This window comes from Apis florea, unplaced genomic scaffold (assembly GCF_048593485.1).
Source record: "Apis florea isolate Af1SG1 unplaced genomic scaffold, ASM4859348v1 contig_3496_pilon, whole genome shotgun sequence".
Classification (NCBI taxonomy): Eukaryota; Metazoa; Arthropoda; class Insecta; order Hymenoptera; family Apidae; genus Apis; species Apis florea.
In genome coordinates, this window is record NW_028256773.1 from 4,822,163 (window position 1) to 4,846,709 (window position 24,547).

General features: G+C 33.2%; 1 protein-coding gene and 3 long non-coding RNA genes across 20 annotated transcripts in view; 2 read left to right on the top strand and 2 right to left on the bottom strand.

Moving 5' to 3' along the window:
- scalloped (TEA domain transcription factor 1 homolog scalloped) overlaps window positions 1-24,547 on the top strand; it is a 173,229-nt gene that overhangs the window by 85,172 nt on the left and 63,510 nt on the right. The gene's annotated exons all lie outside the window — the stretch shown is intronic.
- Window positions 4,327-5,470, bottom strand: LOC147656803 (uncharacterized). Its single transcript, XR_015293917.1, has 3 exons — window positions 5,361-5,470; window positions 5,038-5,243; window positions 4,327-4,701 (listed from the first exon to the last, which is right to left on the bottom strand). It is a non-coding gene; the product is annotated as an uncharacterized LOC147656803 (long non-coding RNA).
- On the bottom strand, window positions 14,952-15,539 carry LOC147656804 (uncharacterized). The gene is made up of 2 exons (XR_015293927.1): window positions 15,405-15,539; window positions 14,952-15,329 (listed from the first exon to the last, which is right to left on the bottom strand). It is a non-coding gene; the product is annotated as an uncharacterized LOC147656804 (long non-coding RNA).
- On the top strand, window positions 15,406-15,977 carry LOC147656805 (uncharacterized). The gene is made up of 2 exons (XR_015293925.1): window positions 15,406-15,678; window positions 15,748-15,977. It is a non-coding gene; the product is annotated as an uncharacterized LOC147656805 (long non-coding RNA).

Here is a 24,547-nt window from a genome sequence, read left to right on the forward strand (position 1 = left end):
CAACGGTAGTGCCCCATAATGTCTTCTTATCGCATACGCCTATCGTTCGCGTTATTAAAAGGCGCGAGCGCAGGGTACGAAAAACAAGCGTGGCAATTGTAGTATACCGGTATTCCGGTTTCCCTGCTGCGGTTCAATCGCACTTTCTCACAGCGTGTGCGCAACGAACGACACGCTGAAAGATATTTTATAGACCTGCTGCGTACCAGAAGTTGGATTATCTATTTGATATCTGTGTTAAGGGGAAAATTACACGGGTGATCGTAAAAAATTGTAGGTTATGATACACTGTCGAGGTATGTAATGAAAAAATTGGATATAATATAATAAAAAATAATATACGATTTAAATGAAGATTCTCCTTAAAAAAATTTTCTTAGACATCATGTGTTGCAATAAAAGAATATAATTTAAGAATAATAATGTTTTTTTTTTAATTCCTTTTCTTTTTACATTCAATCTTTTTATATATTCTATTTTTTTAAATATATATAATAATTATAAATGACTTATTTTTGACTTATGTTTCATAAATTTTCGATAATTTCTTAACAATAATTTAATTTCTAAATGGTACAAATAATCATTTCGAATAATATTGTACTAATCGATATTCAGAATAAATAAATTCGTTTTCTGCCAACTTTAATTGGTTATAATCATCTTGACTCAAAATTATGGCAAGCAAAATGGTCAGGCATGGATCATTCTGTCGATAAATTAACAATTAACGATCCGCAACTACCACCTGCGGCGGATCGGAATTATAGTCGGGAATATCGGAGCTAGAATCGCGAATAGACTTAATACGGTATATTATAACAATCGTGTCGAATCGGACCGATTTAATGGCGGCGCGACGCGCGGCGCATGCCATGGAAATCAATTTTGCATGCGGAAACAGAAAGAAAGCGCATTCATAACCGTGATTGATTTCACGATGCACGAAACAATTTTCAGATAACGTCCGGCGTAATCACTTTGAAATATTATATTCATTATGGATAATTATAATTGGGCACGTTCCACTGATGGATATTTATGCTTATCGCTGTTTGAACGTCCTCTATAAGCTTGTGTGTTATCGCTAGGATATATTACGAGCCATTGAATTTGCGTTGAGGAAAAATATAGTTTTCGAGGCGAAAAAGGAAATTGTTTAAGAAAAAAAGTAAGTAAGGAATAAATCGTGCATCCTGTAATTTATTGGATTATAATAATCTTTGAAATTTTGTGCAATTTATGGGAAGAAAAAGGAAATATAAATCGTAGTTTCTAAAAATATTGTCGGAAAAATACAATTTGATTGAAAGAATTTAAATGAATAACATAATTGTTCTAGAAATATTTTTAATGATCGTTAAATTGAAAATTTAAAAATTAATTATCTCGATTGAAAAATTTATTAAAACGATATTATCGCGGAAAGAATAGTTCTTAAAAAAAAAAAAAAATTAGTAATTTCTCGATACCTATTTATATTCTGAAACTGAATCAATCCAAAGACAAGATTATCGTCATAATGGACACAAATTTAATTATAATTTAAGAAGCTAAGTGAACATTTTGTAAAAAAAATTACATCCAAGATCTTTTATTAAAATATTTTTAATTATCAATATCAAAATTTATCACCAAGAAATTGTAAATAGAAATATTATTTTATTCAACACAAATTTTTCTAACCTAATTTCAACTATCCGTCCAATTTCTCACCTAACCTCTCCATCTTCCCATGCCATCCCGCGAATCGCGCTAATATCAAGCACTCCGATCACAGCCATTCGTCACTTGTCCCTCCATACCCATCACCGGATGGTGTGAATCGATAAAAAGCACAGAACGGCGTACAAATAAGAAAGAGGAAGGAATCGCTATATGTCGCGAAGTATCGGCCAATGGTATAATTTTGTAATCAAACAACTTGGTGTACGACTGTTTAAGGCTCGAAACAAGAGGTTGGACGATGGCCGACGTCGGTTGATTCCCGGCACACCAGGGACGGCTCCCTGGAAAATCCGGTCGAACCGGCCGAAGGCAAAGAAGGGACGTGTGCTGCGTGTCGGCGCATGATTCCTCCTCTGTCGAGATCAAAGACAGGCGAACAGCGGCAAAGAAAGCAATCGTTCGAAAGAACGAACGATGGCTATAGAATGGAAGTCGATCTTCGTCCCTCGTGTTGGCTGAAATCACGCGAAGGTGTATACCGATGATCGTTAGTCCGATCGAGAACGACAAAAAGGGAAAGTCGTTTGTTTGCCGACTCTCTTAATGGCCGTCTTCGGCCGAGTTGGTAATTGGCGCGTCCGCACACGTTCCCCCTCTCAACACCGTGAGCATCCTTCTTTCTTTCTCTCACTATGCATTTTCGTACCGTGCGCACACCGATCACTCTCATCCCCTCCCTTTTCTCACGTGTTTCGTCGCTCGCCGCACTTGTCACACCCCGCTCCTTCCAAGTCGTTGCACCTACTCGAAGACCCTTTTTCCATTCCATTCTACAGCTCGGAGACTTTCGTGGCCGCATCGAACATTTGAAACGGCTAACGTTTGCCCAGTCACTTACTACTCGTGAATACTTCAACGGAAACGGTCTGCGTCGCGAGGAAATCGTGGACCGTTCGTTCGTTTGAATTGCGACTCGCTTTGTCCTACGCCGACGAGGAAGCTGGAAAGGATCGCTATCTTTTCACGAAAGAGCCGATATATCTTTTTCTTGTTATTGTATAGGATATGTTTATATTCTATAGTGTTTCTCAACATTTTACAAAGATACTCTTTTTCCATTGTAATATTTTTTTATATAGTATTTTCTATATATTTTCTATAAATAATGATTTTAATAAGTAATAAGTAAATGAAAATGTTAAGAATTTTTTAATTTATTGAATCTCTTAAGATATTATTCGTAGATTTATAAAGATCTCGTTAATACCTGTTCTAATAATTTTAAAACATATATTGATCTTTCTATAATAATAAACAATATATATGCTAATATAGTAGAATAAAAATAGTAGATGATTAATTTACATCATTATAATTCTCATAATTCATTACTATCTATTCTGCAATTTTGTTCACTTATCATTTTTGTGATAATTATTATTACTATATATTATAGTTATTTACTAATTTTTATTACTTGAAATCAATACCATACTCTCAACTTGGATATAAAAATCCCTCCATAAATTTAACGATACACCTAAAAAAAAAAAAAAAAATGTAAATACACTTTAGCTCTAAATGAAAACGCATATTTTATTTCGCATGTAAATATACGTACACAAGTGCACAAACCTCGACGGTATTTCTACAACGGCCGCCGTTCTTCGAAATTCCTCATCAGTTTTCTTCCTCATCCCTCTTCTCAGCTACCGACTGTTCCGCCGAAAAGAAGCAACACGCGTTAATCCCTGACTTAGCGAAGGGACACACGTTCGTTACACGCGTGGTGCACACGCGTGCACGCTCGTAATTCGCGTTGACGCGTACTAACGGTTCGGCAAACGACGTGCAGGGGTTGCTGGCGAGTTCATGTGCGAGCGTCACCCATCCAACAGGGCGACATAACTTTCCAGGCGAGACACGATGTGGCCGCAACCCCAACGTGGTGGTATACAACGGTGAAATATACTCGATGAAATTAGCGAAGGATAGGAGTTAGAGTCGTGGAGTACAAACAATTTTTCCTTGCTGTTCCGTCTTTGTTGTGTTTTGTTCGCACAAAAATGCGAATTTCATTATAAACTGATGATAATATATTTATTTCTTTTTTACGGTGAAATTTTATTAATACAATGATTTTTAGCAGTGAAAATAATTTTTTTAATTTTTTTGAATTTTAGAAAAATGAAATTTAATCGTAAGATGATTGTCAGTAATCGAAATTATTTTCTAAGGTGAAAATAAGAATTTGTTACGAGCGAAAATAATTTCATTAAAATGAAATAACTTCCTCGTTCTAATTCGAAATGGAATTTATTCATAAAGTTTTATCGATCGTTAAAATATTTTTTTTTAATCATATGCAAAAGAAAATTTTATTGTAAAAGAATCAATAATAATGTTCATCACATCTCTAAGTTTTTAAACATTTATAACTTTTTTCCTGTTATTTTTCTTTGCAAAGATTTTAATAAAATTTCAATGAGTTTTAATAAGTTTTACATATAAAATTCTAAGATATGTATATATGATTTTTTTGTCTATAATCTTATAATTATCAGTGATAATTATGGAGATGATATAGAGTATAAATTTGATTTCCAATTTCTAATAATATCATAAAAAGCATTTTAGATAATTGTATTAATAGGATAATTAACAAAAATTAAATTCATTTTATTTAAATAAAACAAAGAATTGGAGAAATATAATTAAGAGATGTTTAATCATGAATTATCGTTCCCTTCGTTCTGAATTAATACATTCCACAGAGATTGTCTTTTTGCATATCCACCATAATTATTCAGTTTTTATGGATGCATCGATGTGTTTTAAATAAAAGCATCGTTTCTCCACAAAACAATCGAGGACGAGTGATTTTCCATATTCGACATTAGCTGGTTTACGGGCAGATTAATTACGTTTGAATAATGCATGCTGTGTTAATAAATCTCTGCAAATCGCCACCGAGAGAAATACAATCGAATTGTTCCACCAATCGTGCCTCTTTTTTTTTCTTGCTACTTTGTTCTGTACGTGCGTGAAACGCAGATTTCGATTAAAAATAACAGAAATAAAATAACACAGTTTTTGTGAAAAATATACATTTTGACAAAAAGTTCGTAAATAAATTCTAGATTCTATATCAGATTTACGAGTAAAATACAATTTTCAATTAAATGTCTATAAACAGAATTTTGATAAATGCCAATTTCGATAAAAAATTGATAATACAGACTTCAACAAAAAGATTTTTTTTACGTAGGATATAAATCTCGATTGAAAATTCGAACAAACAGAAAACAAATTTCAAAAATTAAAAATAGATTACTTACGAAATTTCAATTATAAATACTATATACTTACATTAAAAACGTTTTTTCTTATAAACCAGTTGAATAAACTTCGATTTCGATTTCTTTAAACCGACTTAATATATTTGAATTTTATATCTGGCTCTATCCTTTTACGAACGTTGACACTTCCTTCGATGCCAAATTCGCTCTGCATTGCATACTAGTGGTTTAGTTTTGCGAATGATATCATCGACTGATTTATGGCACACTCTATAACTTATGTTAGTCTACTCTTAGTTTTGAGAATGATGTCATTTAATTATTTATAATAGTAATAAAATTTAATATATTAGATATTAATATATATTAGTATAATATATAGTTTATAATTACAGATAAAATATAAATACGTATAACAAAACTACATAACAAGCGTTTAACACAACGTGATACAAATTCACAACTGAATTGAACTACGTAGAACAAAAGAAAAAAAAGTACCTAGAAAAGTAGATACAAGTGCCATCTATTAAAAAAAAGTAGAAATTCACTCATAGTGATATATATTTTTATCCAATAGAAATTATCTAAAAAATTTTTCTATAATCTTCATATAGAAAAAATAATTAAAACATTTATGAATTATTTATATTATTTTTCACGATAAATTTTGCAATTTAAAACATAATTGTGCTACATAAATTGTTTTTTATTTGAAAAAATATTTAGATTATATATCACGTGACCTCAATTTCTAATTATTTCAAATAATGGCGTCGTTATTACCTGTTGTAACTGTTATTAACTATTATATAAATTTCATATATAATATAACAATAATATATCTATCGCTATTTACATTTTTGATCTTATTGAATCAGTCACAGAAAGATTAAAGAAATTCTTTCTTTGTATTTTGATCACGATTCGATTTCTTAGTCACGCTCTACGAAATGCATGGAGAATTGTCTCGTGTCTTCATTCGATTCGGAACATTTAGTAGACATTAAGGTGCGATCATATGAATATTTAATCGTTTTGGCATTTTAATTTATTCAAATTAGAAGTACCCGCGGCGAACATTTACCCATTTCGGGGTGAAACACAAGTTGTGTTCATGTTGGGTATTTCGTTCTTGAATGGGAATGATGGCTGATATAGCTATAACAAATATCGTTTCTAGATAAGTGTTCGAACAATTTCTTACTCTAACAATTTTATTATTTAATTAGAAATTATTTAATAGAAATTATTCCTAAGAATCGAATAATTTGTTAAAAAATTTCAATTAATTGAAAAATATTTATAAAAAATTGTATTTTATTATTTAAACAAAGAAAAGATATCCTTGCAAAGAATTTATTTTATACCAGTATCGTGCCTAACTTCATGATGATTATTTGACAGTATCAAAAATGGCGGCGATACGCTATGAAATACGTAATTGTATATTTTCGTGATTCAAAGTATTTTGAGTGTTTCTTTTGATTGTTTTATGATGTATTGTTATCATCAAATAATTTCTTTATTATTAGAGCTACAGATACATTTTTTTAAAGATATAATGTGCAATATCAGGTATGTAATTATTTGACGTTATAAATATAAAAGAGAGGTTAAACTTGATCGTAATGATGTAACTTTTAGACTTTTTTACATATGATTTTGAATATAAAATTGTATTTTATTCTAAAAAGCTCACATTTTAAATATTTTTTTCATTTTCTTTCGATTTAAGTATTTCTGAAAAACGAAATGATTTTAGATATTAGATTAGTATTATAATATTATCCCGATTAGGATCGATTGTGGTAAAATATGAAGTAGTTTTACCATTAACCATTCATTGCTTTAATATGAACAGGACATTTTATCGATTGATTCGGAAAAAATAGTCATACAATTACGTGCTCCACGCATCCGAACAAGTGCTATTAGCTATTTGCGGTTTAGTGGTTTCGTAATAGGCACGATATCCTTCTAGACAAGGATCCTTGCGTTCACTTCCTCATTATTGCGGTGAATCAACAGGTCACGTATCGTCGCGTCTCCATTATGAAGTAGTTTGCGTTCTTTTCCAATGCTCTTCCTTTATCATTTCTACGAAAAAAAAAATTATCTTTTATGTGTCATGTTTTATGTATCATTTTATTATTTCAATTAATTATCTAATTTAATCGTTTAATTAAGATTCTCCGAATATTTTCTTAAATATTATGAAAAGGATGAAACAAAGATTTGAGAAGAATTTGTTAAATTTTTTTTAAAAATTACTCAATATTAATATTCGTGTAAACTAAATGAAAAACTATTTATAATTAAAGAAGGAAAAAATTCAAACGAAAAGTAAAATAATGTGATTCGATCTAATGTTATAAGGAACTATCTTGTTGATTTCAGTAGAATTTACGCAAGCCTAGCTAGGCGAGAGAGTGATATTCCTGGCTTTTCGCGAGCGGCGCTCGACCGAGACGAATCACTTTCCGCGTATGAATCATCATTACGTTTCTACGAACACACGGTAAATTACAAATTGCATTTCCTCGCAGCGGACAGGCTGAAAGCGGCCGGCTACTCAAAATCTGGAGTGAACGCTGAGCCGTATAGGAAAAGGAAAAGGTCGAATTATCCTGTCGGAAAGACGCCGCGGGCTCGTCATTTCGCTCCGTGTACCGTGTCCCTCCTCTTTTGCTCTCTTTCTCCATCCGTTCCTTTCTCTATCTCTTTCTCTATCTCTTTCTCTCTTTCTTTCGCCACCTGTAAACTCGGCTTAATGAATCGTAACCACATTATTTCGCGTTGCGCAACCCATAAGACCCCTTTGAATTACCATAATGTCTTCAAAGTGAGAATCTATCGTTTTGTGAACATTGAACGTGTGAATATGTATAAGAGAAACTTACATGTAGATATGTGATATCGTTCACATGTATTTGTTGTCCAATGATGGTCAAAAATTAAATCATGTTTCAGTATAAATACCTACATACCTATTCTTAAATAGTATTAGAATACGTTGAAATTATTCAAATTTTTTTCATAATTGATTTCATGCTCGACGTTTAAAAGTAAAAATAATTTAAAGCTAATTTAAAAATAAAATAATATCTCTTTAAAAGAAATATCTCTTCGTGTATCTTTTCTAAGAAGATAAATATTCGTGACTAATATGCAATGTAAGTATTAAATTTTTAATTCTTAAAATAATTCCTTTATAAAAAATATTAATATTTAATTGAAAGACCAATATCTCGTACAAAAACGTGAATATATGCGAATATATTTTTTTGCAAATTTCTTCGTCAAGAATGAATTCGATATTGTTCTCGAGCGATATTTTTTCCTCGAACGATTACATTTGACAATATAACGACGTATATATAAATAAATACGAGGAATGTATCAAGAGACGTTGAATCTCACGATTTCCGCATTGCGCGTGAAATTTTTCGAAACGGATCGCGCGCGAGCGTGAAACGAGATCCGACTGTAGCAATTCTAGATAAGCAATCACAGAATAATCGGGCTGGTTCGCGCTCTTACTTAATTACGTAACCAGATTAATTAGCGCAATTATAATTAGCGGGTACAAATTGCAAGCGAGAGTGTCGCTCGATTAAAATGGACTGCGACGAATGAATCCATTCCGCTTCGTCTGCCTTTCGTCTCGACATCAACATCATTGCTTTATTTAAGATATATAAAGACAATTTTTTTTTTAATACTTCGATATAATAAAACTATTACAAACGATATATTAAATTTATCACAATATTAATTATTCTATTTCTATATTTTCTTTTCTTCAATTATCATTATTTTTCAAATATCAACCAAATCGATTTCTCTCTCTCTCTCTATATATATATATATACTCAAAATATATACTTCTGATAACATATATTATGCTGTTAATCTAATTCAGTTAAATTCTTTGATACTATCGAATCGAATCTCGATTTAATTCTAGAAATTCTTCCACGTACTATGTGGATGGATGATTTTTCAACCAGTTTGAAAGTTTCCTTTTTCTTTTATGGCGAAAGGAAGAGTGCGACACTATTGCTCGACAGAGTGCGTCTTTAATGGCACTCGCGAGGTGAGGTGAGGAGAAAGCGACAGGACGAGAGGAAGAAAAGGCCAGGGAAGGGGAGGGAGGTGGGGTTGGAATATTAATAGAAGATTTCTGTCTTGACTAATTTACCGCTTCCGTTAGTTCGTCGTGGACTGCTTCTTTGACGCTGTCCGCGAGATCTTTGTGTTCATCGGGGATTTGGTCGATCCTCGAGGCAATCGCGAGAGAGACGAGATAAATGTGGAAATATTCATTCAAATTTTTTTTTTTTTTTTTTTTTTTTCCCATTAATTTAACTGACCAATCAAAATTCCATCCGATACAACGAGTATTGATGTGGGACACAAATGCATCAACATTTTTATTTCGTTGAATGCAAGATATTTTAATAGACACTAATGAAGCTAGTTACAATGTTAGTGGAGTATTTTGCACTTGGAGACCTTTAATATTTCTATATAATGATTTTTACGATATTCTAAAATTTTTATTGAATTTTGATGAACGATAAATGAGAATTCATCGAAGTACAATAATTCTTAGGTTTTTATAATTTAAACATTGGAACGCGACTTTTTTTTTTTTTTGTCATCACTTTTTTGGTTTTTTATCGCGAAATTGTAAATATCACTGATACGTGCTGAATGTTGCTCCGACAATGATGTTTACATTTGCAACGCGGATTGTTTTATTATCGCTTTCGAATAAAAGAAATCGTGACGCGTTGGAATTCACGTGCAATTCGCGTTTTTAGCTACCAAAGATTAATAGGTATTCAATCAATTCTCTGATAACGAATATACTCGCTGAATATATACAGGGTGATGCAAAAGTGTCGGATTCTAATTGGATTTTATTCAATCATTATTCCTTGTCATTATTTATTATTCCTTACTATTTTAATTTTTTATAAACAACCAGTTTATTCTTTTTCTCTCTCTCTCTCTCTCTCTCTCTCCCCTATTAGATGCAAACATCAAACGTTTCGCTTCGAAGCTAACATCAAGTGCGTTCACTTTGACTTCATTGAAGTCCATTACCGTAGCGAGAGAGAAGATCCGCGAGCGAAAAACGAATCACGTTATCCCGCGTAATTGCGCGTCCCATTATTCAAACGGTCCGCGTGCGCACCACGCCGCTATTTACACGCGTTTGCGCACACGCATTTATGCACGACGTGACGCGTGTACGCTCCACCACGCGAGCTATGAGTTAAACGCGAGCGCATTGGCGCACCAGGGCAAATTGGACGACGTTGCTCTCGATTCGTGCTCGGATTTCAGAATCTTGTATAATAATAAGAAAGAAATATACGATGTACGTAAAAGTGTGGTCGAAAAAGTAATTTAATCTCGTGATCTTTTTTTTTTTTTTTTTTTTTTTAGATTTTAATTATTTCATCGAAAGAATACTCTTTCACTCGTTTTTGAATTTGATATCTCATATTTTATCGTTCGCGCGTCTTTCGTAATTATATAAACTCTGAGATAAAAATGGAAATCAAGTTATTTGTTCATTTATTTATGTAAAATTTTTTTTATAAAAAGGATAATTTGACGAAAAAAAAAAAAAAAAAAAAAGGAAAAAATCATCCGCTTAAAATTATCGCATATTTGTACAGATACACCGGTTAATCCGCTTATCCGGGGAAAATTCCGAAAAATGCAATTTCGTTTCACGCAAAACTCTTGAACCGAGGCGCGGGAATTATTTTCGCGGATAAAACGCGAGCTGAAAATTATAATGAAACAGCGTTCGATAATTTTTTGCATGACAAAATATATGAACCGATAAATGTCATAGCGGAATGCGGCGGGCATTATTTAAACAGGTATATTACTTTATCTGCTAACCACCGATAACGAGTGGAACGTGCCTCGTTATTGCCCCGCTCGAGCGTCTGCGTGAAAAGTTCTCTGACGGTTATAACAACACTCGTGTGTGACACACACACACGCGCGCACGCACACGCGCACACACATCTCGTTCGCTTATCTGGAACACGCGTTTTCATTCGCCCGGCTCCCCCCTCCCCGACAACTCATTTTTTGATTGTGCACGTCTCCCGCCTCTCATAATTGGATAAACGCACGCGAAAATGCGCTAACGTATCGAACGCTCGGGAAAACACGGGGGGATTGTACAGGGTGATTCAAACGGAGGGATCAGAAATTGCGTATATTTCTCAGAAATATCGATCGAGGTAGGTTTTCCAAAATTAGCGATCTTTTTTTTTTTAATTCAATTCCTTAATTCTGGATTGTTTTATTATTATTTTTTTTTTATTCGTTTCTAAGCGATTTTGTTTCAGAAGCATTTTTAATAAGTGATATTAAATTATTATAGAAATTATTACGTTTTAAAATAATATTTTTGTCAGTTTTGAAAATTTACATTGTCGAGACATTTTTATTTTTTTTATAATGATTCTATTAAAATTTGGAATTATAGAAAGGATTGCATAATTTCGATTAATTCCTTTCAAAAATATTCAAACAATTCATATAGTCGAATACTACACGATTCATTCACACGAGCACCATTTTCATATTTTATGCCTTAAAATTCTTGAACTGCTTTTGTTGCAGATCATCTCGTACATTCATTCTAAGAAAACTGTTGCTCGATTTCAGAAGAATTTTCAAGACCAAGAACGATTGAAATTCACAAATTCGAAAGCATTGAGGTTCGTTTATACGAATACCATTCTTACATTATATATGTAGATTTCTTTAAAGAAAGAATGCACAAGTTCAGGATAATTAAATATGGCATAGAATTTTTAATTTATTGTTAATATATTTATTATATTACATTTATTATATCGTATGCAAACAGAAATAATGTCGATTCTATATTAAATAACTATGATATTAAAACAATTATAAAATTTTCTAATAAATTTTAATGGAAAGTAGAAAGTAATAGAAACATAGCAAATATATATTTGAATAAGATCCCGCGAAAAAGTTATTGTTTCGTAGCAGCACTAATGTCGTCTAATCGCATCTAACTTCAATTCGATGATTTGGCGGGATCAAAGATGGCGGTGATACGTGGTGAGAATACGCGATTGAATTTTTTCGTGACTCGATGCGCAATTTTCGGTGTTTTCTCGAAAAGTTTTGTGAAGTGTTGTTACTATCTAAGGACTTCTTTTATTACTGCATCCGGACAGATGTTTATTGGGGAGCAATAACGTGAAATATGAGGTATTTATAAAATGCCATTAATTTCTCCGTAGAGGTTAGCTACCGAACCTTCTCGTCGCGTCGTATACGTAATTTATATCACGTCACGAATGTTATTCTCAAAATCTCTATCAATATATAATAACACGTTTCATATCATAATAAAAAGGTTAACTGTATTATATAGTAGACAGTGTACTACGTGAAAAATTTCGAAGTTCTCGCTAGAATCCTTAATCACTAATAGACGGGATACGATCTACGATCCCAAGAAAAATGATCGTTAAACTTATAAAATAAAAAAAGAAAACGAGAGGAAAAAAGGAATTCAAAGGGAGAACAATCGAAAGCAGTTCGTGAATATAAAATGATCCACGACTCGTTCGCATGAGTGGCTCGTCTATTCCGAAGGTTCTTTGTTCGAGCGTCCTTTATCGTACGTTTCTCTGAGCATTTTTCACGCAAAGTAGCGGCCGTCCAGTGATTTCTAGGCGCATGTCGACGCGGACTCCGGTGATTTATTATGCGCGAGACGCGGCGGTGCGCGAACCGAGCATAAAGACGAGCCACGGCAACGCTTTATTTCATTTTACGGTCACCCTTTGCCCGTTGCAACTTTATTGCGAAATTCATTTACGCTGCGCCACGGAGAGAGGCTCTTGTCGTTGCCCAGCTAAAAGGGCGTAAAGGCCGCGATAATTGAAGTCGCGACGAGCCACCGCCCTATTAACCATCCTTTATGATCGCGCCTGTTTATTAGGAAGTATCAAAAATTAAGGAAAATATTACGTTGTCGATGTATGGAATACACGATATTTGAATACTGGCTTTTGTAGTGTACAGAGTGTTTCATTATACATTATTAGTGATCTTTTTTTAAGAATTTATAAATATTGTGTTTGTCTATAAAATAAATGAAATTTTATAAACTCTATTAATTGAAAATTATTATCTTATTTAATATAAAATTGTAAAAAAGATAATTTACAACTTAATAACTCTAGTTAATGACATTATTATTAATCAATAAAAAGAGATGTTAATTTAAGTAGTTTTTAATATATTTCAATGGATTATTTATTTTAAAAGGCGTATTTGAAAAGCTTGATCGTTTTTGATTGATTAAAATAATTACATGACATTTGAATGACTGTAAATTTTAATCATTCAAGATTTAAGATATAAGTGAAGCTGCTGCAATAATAATTTTAATTAATATCTTTCTATTTTTTGTCGATTGTTTATAAAATATTCTATATATTAATTCAAAAATTAATTGACGAATATTTGTTCATCAATATATTATGATTATATATTATGAAACATTCTATATCCTTCTTAAAATTGATATTTGATACTGAAAATTGATACGTGTCTATAATGAAATAATGAATTGTATTATTATATGCAGATATAGATAGATATTGATAATATCAAAAAGCAATCAAATAAATAGGATCATATAAAAGTGAAATAATAGTATGGAAAAATTAAAATTGATTTTATGATTAATTCTTTTTTTTTTTTTTTTTTTTTTTTTTTCATTTAGATTTTTGATGATTCAATTGGATGAAGTAGGGCGGTTTGTTATACAAAATTGAATTCCTGAAAAAATTGGAAAGATATAAAATTCTATCACACTATACGTATTTTTATAATTAACAAATTTTCATCAGAACTCGTAATTATTATTAGATGGAATAATACCCTTTTGTTATAGTTTTGTCACATTTTTTATATTCGTTTATCTTGTACTTATTAAATTACATTACAAATAAAATTAAACGTTTATTTTATAAAAGCATAATTTAATTTTTGATTATCTTGTATTTTTATTGGATTATTTATTAAAAATTAATAATTTGCATTAACGTTCGATAATTAGTAAATTGTTGGAACTATCTCTTTTCCCTTGTTACATATGTATTTTCAATTAGCTGTAACTGAAATGATGAGTATCTGTTAGGGGGGTAATGTTATCGTGTATGCGCTGTTATTGCATTGTTCTATTGCAACAATGCGTATGGTACTGATATTAAAGGAACAGAAATGATGGAAGGGGTTTGAAATTATCAATGTACAATGGAACTCGCCCTCCACTCTCTGTTTAGAAAAGCAACTTGAAATTTTATTAATTTTAACATTAAAACAAATTATAGTTATGTTTTACTTATGTACTTATATTTAAATATTTATTATTACAATAAAGCACTTATCAAAATGAAATATTGAGAAATAAAATTTTTATTCATATGTTAAGGCTGATCAATATAAAATATAATATAAAATAGTTAGAATAAAATGCTTTCAATATAATTATTATTTCGTATATGTTAATATTCTTTTAATTAATCTTTACCTTTATATTTCTTTTTGTTCTAGGTAAGTAATTTGAGATCATCCTTATAATCTTATAGATGAGGCAAAATTTTTGAAACAGTGGAGGTAAGTTAAATTTCAAGAGTAACAATTATTAATTTACTATAGTACTACAGAGATAGAAAGAAGAAATCTAAGAAAGTTGCTTGCACGTGATTATTTATTTATTATTAAATTGCAATATGTTTTAATTCGCTAAAACTTTCTAATAATAATTCTTATTTTTATTCATTGATTCTCTTAGAAATAACTTTCTTTTTATCTCAAACAAAAACAAGTCATCCTGTGTCATCTTCATTTATAACTTTATTATAATTGTATAAACCTGTCCGAGACTACTCTTGAGACTAGTTACTTATCTTTATTCAAATTTTACAGTTCTCATTTTTTTTTATCTTAATAACACATACTACCCCTTGCTTCTTTACATATTTTCTTTTTATTTTGTAATTATTTCAAATTGTATAAAAATATAATTACACATAGCTACAAAAAGTAATCAAACTAATCAAACAAATCAAACTCAACCAAGACTCTCCAGAACATGCCTTTAATATTAAAATAATATTGTATCATAGTTAGCCAATAATTATTTCCCCAAATAGTCCACTTAAAAAAACCTCTAAGACACACAGTGTTTTCCAATCATCTAGATAGATAGATAGATTCTTCCTCATCTTCTCTCCTTTAACAAGCAAAGCTCTGTATAATAGCTCCCTGTATAAATATAAACACGTTAGAGAGAAGTGTAAAATTGAGCTCTTCCTCGCGTAACCCTTCCTATATACTAACCGAATTAACCATCGCGTCTTGCGTATATGTAACTCGCGTTTCGCGCATGCGCGCGTGCAAGTTAGCTGATTCGAGTGCGAGCGTGGATCCGTGCATATCCTGCATATGAACGTGGCCCCCGCAATATATTACCGTGCGCGATGTCTCGTGCAATTTACGTACGATTATGCAGATGTGCTCGAGGCTCGCCCACGTATTACGTGTACAGGCAGAGTGGGAAGAAGAGAAGTGAGGTTATGGTTTGGGCATCAACGGATATATCGAAAGGAATAGGGTAGTATAGTATAGTATAGTATAGTGCCACTGTTTTGCTCGTTATCGAATCAATTTTTTTTTTTTTTAGAGGTTATGCAGAACGTAATTGCTCGACTCGGTGGAAAAAATGTAGTCGGATGCTAGATTAAATGGCGATGAGTAATTATATCGATTGCTATAAAGGAAATGATACAGATTATTAGAAGCAAGAAAGATATAAATATATAAAAACAAAAGGTAAACATTTAATTGTAAAAAAAGATGAGGAAATTTTTATTTCGCTTGAAAAGAATTAATATTACATTTATAAAAATTTAACGATTGTGGGTCAATTAATTTTGTCAATATTTTCTTATTACGACCGGGAATCGAGATAATCTCCGTTAATAACGCTTTAACCAGTAAATTAAAATTGTTCCTGCGATTGCGAAATTGGAACGTTTATTCGTAGGAAAGAGAAAAAAAACGATCCCCCCCTTCCGCGAACACATCTGACTCATCACTCTTCCTCGCAAAGTAATCCGTGAAAGATTGCGTAAAATTGCAGCGTAATGTGGAAGATCACAGTTCGCAATATCTCGTATCATCTTATTCACATAACAGGAAATAGCTAGAACACGAATACGAACATTTTTATTTCCTCGCAATTCTCGTCCGCATTCGTTATAAATAAAATTTCATTATAAAAATTTCCTTATCAATTTTTACTCTCACATTATATATTACTATTATACTACGTACAAATAATAATCTGTCTTCTCCTGTCTTGTCCCAACATCCTCAAATTCTCGCTCTCCGTCATGCGACGCGGGAAAATCGAGTGACATTCATCGCCGGGGCTAGAAATTTACCTTTCGGCGTAGAAATGCAAACCGAAACGCGGCTCACCGATTACAGGAAGGGAGCTCGAGGGGAAAATACGAGCGTCAGATAACGGCCGGCCTGTGTGTACACGTGTAAGCGTACAACCCATTAATCCGACCGTGTCGCATTGATCTATCATTGTCCTGTAGACCGCTGTGATATACACATCTGAGCTTGATACATAATAGATCGCGGGCACAGGCTGCCGCGACGCAAATAGCGGCCCCTAATACGCGCGCGAGGTTTGGCGTGGACAACGGTGGTGGTGGTGTGCGTGCGTATGAAAAGTTACAAGATTGGCTTGGAACGCCCGATCCTAACCCTGTTTAAATTGATTTTTCACACCGGTTTGAATATTCGGCGCGGTTACGGATCCTCTTAACGATAACGTGGCTACGTTAACCCTTTAGATTATCGTGTCGTAATTCCAGGTAAAAATTGTATTTGTAGTATATCTTTTCATTTGATTTTTCAATTTCAGCTTCGACTTCATTGGATCTGGAAAAAAAAAGGTTAAATTTGAAATAAATAATGGAGTCGTTGTGTAAAAACGAATATCTTTTTTTTTTTTTTTTTTTTTTTTTTAGTTTCAAATAACGGTATCGAATGTAATGAATCTAAAATATTATTTTAATTGGAATTACAATTCGTGTCTGATATCCGATATCGATCTGAAAATAAAAAAAATCTGACCCATTTTTCTCGTAAATCTGACGATTCGCGTCCGTGTTAAAGGGCAAAACTCGACGCGAACAAGGGTAGAAAACGAGGGAGGGGGAAGGGGAGGAAGAGAAATGAAAAAAAAAAGGGTTCGTTGAAGCCGGTCGAGCAGCGAGGAATGAAACCACTCTTGATTTTAATGGTAGACGAACTTTGCCGCTCGCCAAGTTTGAAGTTCCAGGTAACTCGATTAATGGATATTCGGTTTGCACGAGGTTACTCGCGGCCGTGTAATTGAGTCTAATTCACACCGAAACTCGTGATTAATGATAAAGCTAACTCGCTGAAATTTCATGGCGTATGTAGTACGTAGTACTTCCCTCCGTCCCCCACCTTATGCTTCTTACTTCCTATTAATGAGTTATCGATTTTCGAGTACCCGTCGTCTCGATGAAATATTCATTCGCCGAGTCTAATTTCGATCACAACGCCGTTTCCGTTTCACTCGACGCAAACAGCCTTTCCGTAAATGCAGCGATAATTAATATTAAACGTTGTGTCTTATTTCGTATATTGCACTCGCTTTGAAATAAATATCGAACGAAATTAATCGTTGGTATAAAATTAATAAGAATACAAAAATTAATAAGAATAGAGAAAAAAAATTGTTTAAAAGTATGGTACGGTTTATATTTGCTGAATACTAAAAGCTTTAATAATCGAGTGTCGAACCGATCACGTCCGATTATTGTCGAACTTAGCCGAAGTTCAATTCCCGAATCAAATACGAGAGCGTCACGATCTTACCCGAATTTTTCCGAAGATTTTAAGCGTTCAAAGCCTATATACTTTTAATTGATTATTAAACGTATATACGTAAAGGCAAAATCTTCTATTTTCCTTTCCTTCTTTATTTCTCTTTTAATTTTAAATTTGTTCGAAAAATCACTCGCAAAGTATCATTATAGACAGAATGAAATAATTAAGTTAGCTTTCATAAATAATTTCAATCATAATTACGATAATTATGAAAAATAGAAAATAAGAAGTGGAAATTCTATTTTTATCTTACGTAAAAGAAACTTGAGTATCTTGAGTGAAACCATTCTTGCATCCACCGGTACAGTTATGGAATAATCTTTGAAAGAGTGAAATGGTATACAAGCAATTCGTATATTCCACGGTCTTGATTTGCTTTTGTTGCGTGAAATCACTTTCATTCGATACATGATCCTCATTTTTACGCGATATCAGTAATGCATGATATTCGATCAACACTTTTCGCGATTTGTCACATGCATATCATTCTACCCCAACGTTTCCCCATTGTACTCGTTCGCACACGTGTAACCGCATAAAACATAACACTCTTGAGGTTATCGTTACTGAATCTTGTTCTTTCTGACCACCATGAAGTAAAATGAAACCTTGATGTATACCGTGTCCATGCACGCGTAATAGTTTCTTCGTTTATGATCCCTGCATCCACCTACTCGTTTTCATCTATTTTAAAAATGTTCTCATTGATAGATAAACTAAACCAAAGCTAAGATAAAAGAAAATAGATGATTAGAATTGAAAATTTAATAATTTTACGCGATCCTTCAAAAAAATCAAAAAATATAAAAATCGATCGAGAACAAAAGATGGGCAAGTGTCGTTCCTCCGCGTCCGTCTGCTGGGAAAAAAGCCATCATTCCACCCGATTCCTAGGAGAACGGATCCAGCATACAGGTTATTATCACGTCACTCGTTATACAAACCAGTCGGCCGTTATCCTTCCGCTTTTTCCCTCTAAATAAATGACGTTAATTCGTCTTAATGCGGCGCATCCGGCAAGCCCCGTTTCTCGAAATCCTTCGAAAAGGGAAGCGATACGCGCGATGCCTCGCTTCTTTCGGCAATGGGAATGCCTCGCGATCCCTTCTTCGCGCAAAACGTCGAATATCGTGCGCAATGCAATAATGCAACTTTATGGCCTGGAACTTCTTAATACCTTTTCAAACGTAATTAACGTTTCTTCTACCGCGTCTCGCTATTGAAGTAGACTCTCTTCTTATCCCACACTTCCCGATAATCGATAGTGTTGTTTTTGCGAAATGAAAAAATTTTAAAATTATTCATTTTTTTTTTTATTTAATGAAGAAATGACAAAAGAAAAATACATTAATTAAACTCACTGCAACACCATTTTTTTTTTTTTTTCTGTTACAAAGTTGTGTTACACATCGCCCAATAGCAGAAAGTTCTTTCTTCTTCTATTCCTAACGAAACACGATTTTTACAACAAATCCAACGTTTTCAATGTTATTTCATTAATTAAAAATAACATCGTTGTAAAACATCGTTTTTCGCTGCGTCGATCTGTAACTGGCCTAATTATCATTATTATTACTATTATTATATAATTTAAAACCCTCTGTTCAACAAATTGATCCAACAAGAAAATATTCCGCCGTATTGCATTTTCACTTATTTTCAAAATAATTCTAAACGGTTAACACTTCTCCTCCTCCTCCGTAAATACACGCGAGGCGAGAGTTGTATAAGTGTCCCGTCAGAAATAGCTTAATTAAAGATAAAATAGTTATTAAAAGCGGGAGTCGTCGGCGGGTATCGTTTAAAGAGCGGCGAGGAGGGGTGGGGAGGGGTGGTAGCTGCGCGAAAGCTCTCCGCTCATTAACGCGCTTATTAAGATCGCTCGACGATTAATTCCGACCCGACAGGGAGTGCTGCAGAGTTATTCACTTTAGGAAAGACAACGGAATCCCTCCTCCTACCCTCCCCCCCCCCTCCTCCTCCTCATCGATGGTAATAATTTCTCACGGGTTAATACGCGGATACAAGCACGCTCGCTCGCTCGCGGCCCACGCGAAACGCTTTTGCCACCCAATATATACGAGCCATTGTCTCGGGGAATCATTATTGTTGTGCAATGCTGAAATTACGGGCGGATCCTTCGCTTTGTGCCGCGGCACTGATACACAACAACAACTCTCGTCGGACAGGATAGGAGAGAGGGAGGGGGGAGGAGCTCCGTCGTCGACGATTGGCAAATTGTTATTTATCATAATGATAATAATTTGTTTCTTGTGGCTCGATAGTTTTTTCGTGGCCATTGTTGCCCCATTGATCCCCTGGCGCGCGATAATTTTTCCCCCCTCCACTTGGAACGGGACCTCGTCAGAGTGAAATCATCGTCGATCGTATTTGGTCCCTGGACGATTCGATTTATTGTTAATTCTTGGCTGGTAAAAGAAAAGAATCGTGTTTGTAATAGCAGGAAGATTTTTGAGGGTTTGTTTAATTATGTAATTAAGTCTGCTCAATTTTTGCCAAGAAATGGGAAATAAGAATGTTTATATACAATGTAGCAGGTATGGTATTATTAACGAGCGTGTAATACACTTTTGCGACATCGCGAGGCTCATAAGTCGGCTCTAAAATAGACCTACGAGTCGTTGGCTGCACTGTCTCTGTCCGTTATCTATTTCTGGTAAGGGTCCGTAAAACGGTTCCGAAGCCGGATCCTGGAAGCGGCTGCGAACAAATCTCGCCGCCGCCACGACCTTTTCGCCGGTACACGTAAGGTACACAAGTATACAACGGTTGACAGAAAATTCGTTCGGGATTTACTGGGCTGTCAATTCGAGGCGCATAAACGTCCACTTGGAAAAATGAAATGCTGATCCTTTAGCCCGATTCATTAATGACAATACGTTATACCTCACGGCGTTACGTGGACTGCATTACTGACATTTCTATGCGGGGAGAAAGGTGTATCGATGTCGGCATAAATCTTCGCATGAACCGCGCGCATAAACATATTCACGTGATCGCGTCTCAGCCGGGAGAAAAAATCGTTCTCCGTCTTGTGTTCTCCTTGTTGCTGCCGTTCGTTGTGTCTCTGTTGCTCTGGGATCGGTTCGCGTCGACCCACGTGAAAATTTTCTGCGCGAAAGAAACAGCGGTGTAAGAAGTTTTTCTCGTGAGAAGAAATATAGTTGAAAGTGGAACAATAATTATCGGAAATTTCGATATGTGTACCAATATATTACTTTTATAACTCAAATCCTTGAATCGTTACTTGGACATTGCGAAATTGAGATATGTGTTCTATGTTTCGTTACATTGAAGTCGAAGTTATTTATATTAATCTATAAATTTATTCCAGTCTTAACACGTATCGTAACTTGTGATCAGTCGAATAAATTAAATTAATTCATATCAAATCATTCAAAAATTACCTGTATAAAATTTTAAGGTAATAGGTTATGAGATACTGAGAATTATCAAACTTCTGAATCGTTATGTATTATGTATACAGGATTCAGAAATTCGAACTTCGGCATAGTTCGGTAAAGTTCGGGCGAGATCGTACTTTTCTCGTATCGCGATCCTGCCCGATCTCGTCCGAACTTATAACTTCGGTAACTAATCAACCGAGCATCACTTCTTAATTTGCTAAAAACTTTGATACAACACGATCATTGTTTAACGCAACATAACTTTTATACTTAACTGTTGTCTCATCGATCGATACAATTTATCTTAAATATTTATTAGCCATATATCGCAGATCCATGTTAAACGACAAAGACAAGTTCATCGCGCCGTGTGATCACGTAAATTCAGAAATAGAATCGGTCGTGCGACAAGCTCCGAGATAGGTCAATAAAGCGTCTCGTTAATATCAAGGAAACACGTACGTCCCCGGGAAGTTTGACACTAATAACTGACAATAACGACGCTCAACGGCGACGTTTAACGACACATCGAAGGGAGAACACGATGCTCGCCGTGCCACCGAGACTGTCCTAATTACCTGATTTAATTACCGCGACGGAATTACCGGTCGTTTCCGTGCCAGTCGGCACAATCGTGACACCCGTTACATATCTATGTGGCCCGTAACCGAACTAACGCGAAATCGAGGCTCCCGATCAATTACCACGATTCATCTCTGCATGGCCACGCGTTTCATTCGATCGTGGTTGCTTGTCTCATTTGATACTGATTCGATCTTTCTCGCTGTTTTATTTCAAAATACGGAAGAAAGATTTATCAAAAAAAAAATATTTAATATGACTTAATTCCATTGATTATTCGTAATTATAAAAAAAACAAGAAAATAACAAATTATGAATTTCCGATAAATTGTAATAAGAATCATTCAGAATGTTCGAACAATTATCGATTTATAATTATTTCAATTGCGCCAGGATTTTTTTGAAAAAAAAATCTTTTTCCCTCGGGATACTTTGAATTAAACTTTAATTCCCTTCATCCTTGCATCGTGCCTCCTCATTTATCACGTCACGCGAGAATAATGACGATATACAATATCAAAATCAATATAGGATCCGCGATGAAACTCGATCACTGGTTTATTCTTAAAAGATACTGAGATTCTCTCGGCCTTGCCGCGAATAATCAGGCACGTAGTTGCGTGGTCGCCAATTTTTTCGTCGTCACTTATAGCCGATAAATTTGAGGTTGATTACCCCTCTTTGAGGCGCGGCGTAAATGCAGATGAGCAAATACATGTGCACGTATATACACGTGCACGCGAAACTCGCACACTGTTGGACGGCAGAAGGTGCAGCAAGCACTTGGAGTCGATGGTGAGTCACCGTATGACATTTGACCCCCACCAGTCGTCTTGTGGGTTACTCAGGGATTCTCAAACGATCTTTCTTTTTTTTTTTTTTTTCTTTAATTTTATCTTATTTTTGTATTTTGTACATGTTAATTAAAGTGAATTAAAAAGTATGAAAAAAACTTAGTCGATTGCTATCTCGTGATACTATATCCAGGGGTTCTCAAACAATGTTTCTTTATTTTTTTTCTTCGTAATTTTACTTTATATGTATGTCGGTGATTAAATTGAAATGATATAAATTAAAAATAAGAAAATAATTTAGATAATCATTATGAATTATTCTCTCTCAAATGATTTTTTTTTTTTTTTTTAATTCTTTTTGCTTCGTAATTTAATAATCGTATTAAATGAAAAAAAAAACTTGATTTTTATTCAATATTTTATTCGCTTACAAAAAAATTAATCGCGTAAAATTATCTCCTTCGAGGATGGAGATTTCGATGTAAATTTTATATAAATTTAATTGATATATGGATATGGTGAAAAAATTGTGTTATAATCGGTGCGGAATGATGCAATTCAGGAAGTCGATTTTATTTATTCTGGTAAATCATTAATAAAATTGTCCATAAGAAAATTTATCGTTGATTGATAAATCAATAATAAAATTGAAAACATAATCGACGATTATTAAATTGAAAAAAGGATGGAAATTTTTTAATAATATCGATAAAATCGATAAATTTAGAGAGAAAAACTTGAAATTAAAAATATCTCGGTTATATAATTTTACGCTCATTTTATAAATGTTACATTATCATATATAATGTCACATTACGTTATATTATTATATTTTATAAAATATAAAATTAAAAATATCATCGATAATATACTCGTTTAATCAATTATTAATGCTCTCCAATTAAGACATTAACATCTTGACTTGAACGACGTCTTGACGATATAAACCTGAAAATTGATACTCCAATTGAATTGATTTATGCATTGAAATTTTTCGATGCTAACTAACGTCTAGACGTTTTATTTAAAACGGCGTATTTCGAGATACGTTTACGTGAATATTTAATATAATATAACCCAATTTACATTCAGGGAATGAATTCTATAACAAAGAAAGAAACTAAAAGAATAATAAGGTCAGTGAAAATGTAACGGAAGATTAAATCGAAATTAAAGTAACAATTACGAACAGAGAAATTCTCTCGTTTTATTGGGAGAGGGAAAAAAAAAAAAAAAAAAAAATCTCATTCCATTTCATCCTCGGTTGAAATATCAATGTTGAAAGTTGTGAAAGGAAATTGTTTTATTATAAATTTTGCTTTATTCACTGTTAATTGACCAAGTGAAATAAATCTCTCTTATTTTACGAAGATATTGCGTTTAAATATATCAAATAGAGAAAGATAAAATTTTATTTGGTATTTTTGTAATTTTTTTTTTTTATTAATCTATTTATAAAATAAATTTTCTGTTCTATTTTTTTATTAGTTAAAAAAAAAAAGAAAGAAAAAATTATAATTTTTAATAAAATCAATCGTATTACTTGAAAAAGATTCTTGTAAGAAAGTCTTGTATCTTACTTTCATTGTATAATAATTACACGTTCTATTCGTCAATTAACAACGCTCAATTTATTAAACACATTTTATCCTATATTTATAACGTGTATAGTAAACGAGAGAATTAATAATTAACGTTTCTTTATCAATAAAAGAATTAACATCAATCATATCGATAGAAT